Here is a 6915-nt window from a genome sequence, read left to right on the forward strand (position 1 = left end):
ACGTACTCATATTTATTTATAACACGCACGTTTTGTATAATAAATCCACCGATAAAATTAATTAATCCCTTCAACAAAACCATGACAATATCTTTATTTTTCTGGTAGATTTTTTCGTAATTTTAAAAGGAAGCACTTTTCGGTAACTATAATGGAAAATAGTTTTAAAGAAGGGGAAGTATACATTTTTAAGAAACTAACAATGTAGTTGTTAATATCATCGATGAAGACACAATTAATGTACAACAGACGTCTGGATCGAGCCAGGCGTGTGTCTCGTAAATTACATCTGGACGAGAGTGACAAAAAAAATTAAACTGACTGTTAAAGCTTGTCTTGCCTTATGTCGTCTGTGGCCAACCTTTTTCAATAGTGTCACCTTAGAACGTTGAATCTTAAGATCATACCCAACTTCAACCACTTTGTACCTTGCCTTTATCTTTAAGTAATATTATTAATATATATATAGATATGTTGATTTAACAATAATGAGTCAAGATAATAAATTATAAATTTTACAATGAATTATTGACAGTTGAATAACTACTGTACTACGCACTGATTGCTAATGTATTACGAAATAAAATTATAATTTGTAAAAGATTAATTTCAAACATGGCAGAATTGTTACAGACGTAGATTATAGTAAAACTAATAATGAGAATTATTCAGAAATAATAACATCTAACAAAAAATTAATTTTTCTACATTTTTTTAACGGGCAGACTATTTCAACAGAAAGGAAATTATCTCTAATGAGGTTTTTGAATTTGCAAGGGCTTTACAATATTATCTACATCTGGGTTGGTTTTTGAGGAAGCCAACAATAAATTTTTTAAATAAGAATCAGTTAGCTTTGATTGAAATTTATTTTTTATCATATTCATAATTGTGAATAACTGTTCACAAACGTATGAGGAGCCAAACCTACAACAAAATTTCAAAGCAAACTGGTACAAATTTGGGAAATCAGTAGTCGAGAGAAAATTCCAAAATTTCAACATAATATTCCTGGGATTGTAATCCCAGGAAATGATTCGCTTCCTGGGATTGAAATTACTTCCTTAAATTTATTTTTAAGAATATCATGGTGCTGAAGATTGATTAATTCTGTATGAATTTCAGAAGAGTAGTGGCACAAATCTCCAATAGCAATAGAAAAGTGGTTAGTTAAAATTTCAACATTTTCATTGTGCTTTTTCAAATCATTAAATCTTGTTTTAAAACTTAATTTAGAAATTAAGTTTTCATACCTATTTTAATTAGCAAGGTTGTCAGGTTTCAGCGCTAACTCTATCATTCGTTTGAAATCCGTCAGTTTTTTCTATTAAAATCGTTTAAAAAAAGAGAAAGTTTAACTACAAAAAAATATATAACTAAGTAATACCTGAAGCAAACAGTCTTTACCTTGTTGTTTTATATTTAAATTGTTCAAGTGCTTCATAATATCTGAAAGAAACGCCAGGTCCTATAGCCGATATTCATTTTTTAGAAGCAAGAAGTCATTGTGTAGTTCTCCTTTTTCTTCTAAAAAATGTAAGGCACTTTCGCAAAGATTCCAAAATCTGTCAAGCGTCTGTTCAGATCAGATACCAGAATCTGTTGAAAGCCAGCGTTCATTACAATGCAGGATTAATTCACTGTCTTCTACCATCTCTTTGGGAAACAGGCAACGAAATTCTCGGCGATTAAGCGCACGAGATCGAATCCTGTTTATACACCGAATTACCGGATCAAAAACGTTAAATAAATTCATTTCTTTAGCGCCAAGTGCCTCCCTATGAAGGATGCAATGATACTTAAAAATGTCTCTTTTCAAGTAATTTTCGAGTAGTGATAAACAAGCTTTATTTTAACCAATCATATCGGCGCTCCATCCAGGCACGTTTTATCTAATTTATTCCATTGTAAGTTAGTGTTTTCAATGACTGATTTTATTTCATTAAAGATATCTTCACCTCTCGTTGTTATTAATCGCCGCAATCTAAAAGTTCTTCAATAACATCAATATTTGCATTAATACAATTCACAAAAATACTTAACTGAGCAGTGTCGGTATTATCACTGCTTTCTTCAACAGCTAACGAAAAATATTTATATGACGCTAATCTAGGTACAATTTTCATATTAACATTCACAGCCAGGTCATCTACGTGACGCTTCACCATATTTCCCGAAAGGGCAATTAATTATACAATTTCTTTAATTTTCGTGTCGGAAGCGTAATTAGCAAAGATTTTCAGATAGCTTTGATAATTTCTTTCCTCATCAGAGTAAAGTTACTTTTTTCGCAGAAAGTAATTTCGTAAGAATCTTTGATTATTGACGTTAATTCTTTTCTTTTTTTTGGAAAATAATTTTATGGATTTTAAGGATTTCTTTTTTTTTCGTTAATGAATTCCGTTCTAAAGATGGACCGAGAGGATTCGTTTTAACAAAATTGCCAATTGTTTTGTATGAAATGTCGCTAACTTAAATTTAAAGCGATTAAATGTAACAAGTTAAATTTTTTGGGCATTGCTACACTAATACAATAAAGCAAACAAACTGGTTCCGATATATTTTGATTAGTAAATAAAAATACTTTCTTCAACGCGTTACTGAATTCACGAAGAGCAACAATATCTTCTTCATATTTTCGTATTGAAGTTGATGGCGTATTTAAAGTCATATCAAAAATTTAAATGACACGCACGAAAATAAAAGTAAAATTCACGTAAATCTGATCCGAGATCGCAGTAGTCGTTCATACGACTACTGCTCAGGTTACCCAAGACAATTGCGAGTTGTCCAAACTATGGGGCACCCTATTACTGGCGCCATCTACCAGATATGTCTGGCGTGACTGTAAAGCAACGAAAATATAACAAATTAAAGAAAAAAAAAATTATGTATACCGGCTACTCGTATGTGTTAAGTTTATAATAAGTCGCGACTAAAGAATGTTTATATTAAATCTAGCCTAAATACTCGTGCATTCTATTGAAAACAAAGAACTTATTGTAGATTAGACGTAGAGTACTAATTATCGCTTCGGTTATGTTTTCAAGTAAAGGCAGATTTTATTATTTTATCCAAAGTTGACATTCCAAAACAATTTTTATTTCTATATGCCTTAAGTCCAAATCAGTTACAGGACCGCTGAGTACAGCAGTTACTTGTTAGATAATGATAGTTGCGACCTCCTATCATCTTTTTATTGTATTCAAATTTTTTATGGTTCCGGTAAATTGGAACCGATAGTAAATTAAACAATGCGCTAAAAAGAAACCAAAAAAAAATTTCAATATTTTAGGTAATCTAAGATCCATTACTGTCTCTGTTTTGTAAATATAAATGGAAATTTCCGCGAATTTCAAGACAAAAAATACATAAATTTGTTAAAATATTACTGAATTTAACATAGACTGGAACTAAATTAAATAGATTAACAATTAATATAATCCACTTTACCAGCACGTTGATACGTTCTCTAGATCTTTCGGTTTACTTGGAAGCTATCATCAGGAGTTAAAATTAATCCATTAAAGTCAAAGTTTAAAAATCACAGTTAAAATTTAAAAACAGTAATGACTGTCCCGGTCATGTATGATTTTTAAACTTTGACTTTAATGCATTAATTTTAACTCCTGATGATGGCTTCCAAGTAAGCCAAAAGATCTAGTGAACGTATCAACATGCTGGTAAGGTGGATTATATTAATTGTTAATTAATTTATTTAACATATCAGCGGTAACATGTTTGAGAAATTGGTACTAAATTCTTCCAGAACTTAAAAATTAGACTAAATACTTCTACCTTTTATTTATGAAATAAAATAATTTGTAATTTTCATAAAAGAAAATTACGTTAATATATAATGCTTGTTAAAACAATATTCAATAAAAAATACGAAATAAAATAAATATATCTACTATATTAATACCATTTATATGCTACAAGTTTTAAGTCTTATTCCGTTAAAAAAAATGATAAGTAATAACAATTACAAGTAATGGGATTAATACGGATTGCGAAAAAAAATCCGTATTTACGACAGAGAATGTAACCTACTTTCTCAGCTATAATATCTGAGTAATAATTAGGTCAAATCGAGAGTAAAATATATAGACAATATTATGAAGCAAAACAAAATATTACACTGTACTTATAATATGCAGTTTAATGTAAGTAAACAAACATATTAACTTGAACTTAATTGCGAAATTTTATGCTTTATTTATATTATTAAATAGGTTCTTTTTAAATTAATACATGTTAAATATTTATAGTTTTTTTGTATTTTTAAATTAAAGAAATGATTTTACTTACAATATTATTTAGCCTATATATATATATATATATATATATATATATATATATATTATGTAATATTACCTTTTTTTAAAAAAGTACGTTTATAAAGAGCGAATTATAAGGAAAGTAACAATAATATTTCATAATGGAAAATTTACCATTTTACATGTTTCTTTTTTAACAAAACGTTATTAATCATATTAAAATAGAATATATACCTGATATATATAAACTTTCCGTGATGAAATATTGTTGTTACTTTCCTTATAATTCGCTATTTATAAACGTACTTTTATTTTTAAAAAAAGTAATATTTATAATTATTTAAAGCATTTGTAATTAAGTTTTAGAAAGGATTAAGAAATCTGTAATAAATTTATAGCCATTTCAGCCATTAAGCAATTTTTGGAGCCACCAACCAAGTAAAATGTGATTTCTATATGATCGGTTCTCACGTATACAGGATCATACTCATATTTGCTGTAAATTTCATTCATCCTTAGTTTACAACTAACAGGTTCAGACCTACATTCATAAAAACGAAATTAATGAAGAAGAGATTAAAGTTAAGAAAAACAGGGGATGAGAAAAAAGGGGATGCAAAAGGGGATAAGTGATTCACTTTTGGATACACCGTAATATGAGACAAAAATTCCAACGAAAGGGAAACTGAAGACACTTTTCCACCCAGAGGAAACTATATCGTCCATTACATCTCTGAAATAGAAAATCTTTATTCAAAATAGAAACGTTAATTGGTGATCAAATATTAAATTAAACTAGCGCTGTGATATCGCCTATTGGCGGAGGGAGCAGACAACCATTGATGAAATATCTAGGGGTCATAAGCTTTCATTTAAATAAACTTCGGCGAAATCGGTTCAGCGGTTGGGGTGGAGTACTGTGTAAATTTTCATATTGATTTCCCCATAAGAAATGTAGTGTTTTGTTTTTGCGATATCTCTCGAAAATCGGCGGTGGCGGAGAGGGAAAGACAATAATTGATGGCATACCTAGTTAGGGGTTATAAGTTTCATTAAAAAAATACTTTGACAAAATTGGCCCAGTGGTTCGGGTTGCGAGGGTTTTCTGTCAAAGTTTTTACCAATTATATGAAATGTATAGAAGATGTAATCATACCAAAATTAATTTAATTACATTCTTTAACAAAAAAAAAAAAAAAAACCTTTTTGTACGTTTTCTTAGTACAATCGTTATATTAAAAAAAATAAAAAATGTGTTTTTTATAAGGAACTAATGAAAAACTAATACATGCTGAGGTTGATTTATTTTTTTTATTCTTTTCGATTTTGGCCTTTGAAAGGCTACATTTCAGTCTTCTTTGGAGTTTTCTATTTGCCCAAGATTCTCTCATTCTTTGAACTTTCTGTTCTATTCTTTCTTTCGATTATTTTTGAGTACCTTTATTGAAAATGAATTATTTATACCTTTTTTCTTTCTTTTTTTTGAAGTTTACAATTGCAATAAATTAATGAGTTGAAACTTGAGTAACCTTCAGAAATCTTAAGCCAATTATAATATATTTCTTACTAATAATTGATGTTTAAAAAAAAACATCCAACTGTGCTTCTTCATTAGTTGTTTTAATAAAAAAAATATTATTTAATTATCTGTACTACTTGCCACACTTTTATTCTATAACCACTATCAAAAATAATAATAATTTAATAATCAGTTAATTATTAAGTCAAGTAATGAAACAATATCAAAGAATGATGTCTTTTACAAAGTCATTTAAGTTAACTGATTCGCAAACGTTATTATCAATAGATTTAAAACTTTTGTTTAATTAAAAAAAAGTAATAATAAATGATAATATACGCTTTAACTGACTAGTGAAATTAACCAGGCAATACAACATAAGTAAATTGTTCCAAGTAAACTTCTACAGCTACCTACGCTTTATGTAGCTATTAACGATGGTGTTGTAATTTTCAAGGACGAAAAACCTGGTGATTTATAAGATAGCGTGCACTACTTACAAGTATTACTACTGAAAAAAGTGCAATTACGATTCTTAAGAGTAACAGAGCTAGTTATATCATATACACATTTGCTGTTGTAAACTCGGAAGTTAACCTGAAGTAAAAAATTATTTCAATTTTTTTTTTTAATGTATTTATGTAAATAATTAATTAGTAACTACATTTTCGTAAATTTTAATTTATTCTAAATATGACCCGACTTAGATTATTGTAAATTATACTTTTTTAATTATAAGATGAAGTTATTTAATATTTATCAAGAAAAAATGGACGAAAGGGTTCAGAAAAACATATCAGAAGAAAGGGTATGACGATCGGTCAAGTTATTGAAATTAACAGTCGGAAGAATATAGGAGAGAGTGAAAGAGGATAAAAAAAGAAACAAAAAAATAAAAATAAAAAAAATTGAAGAGTAGATGTGCCCGATTATTTATGGATAATTTAATAACCGCCCATTATCCCCATCTAGTTCTTGTTTCTGTACGTACAAGCAAGGAATATTAATACATGATGATAAAAGGACTAAAGAAAAGATAGACGTGAACAGCGGTGGTGAAGGGGGGAGTTTTGATTTAGTGTTTTTGGATGTTGTTCTGTTTCCCTCTCCCACTGA

The sequence above is a fragment of the Lycorma delicatula genome, chromosome 7 (assembly GCF_047948215.1).
Source record: "Lycorma delicatula isolate Av1 chromosome 7, ASM4794821v1, whole genome shotgun sequence".
NCBI lineage: Eukaryota > Metazoa > Arthropoda > Insecta > Hemiptera > Fulgoridae > Lycorma > Lycorma delicatula.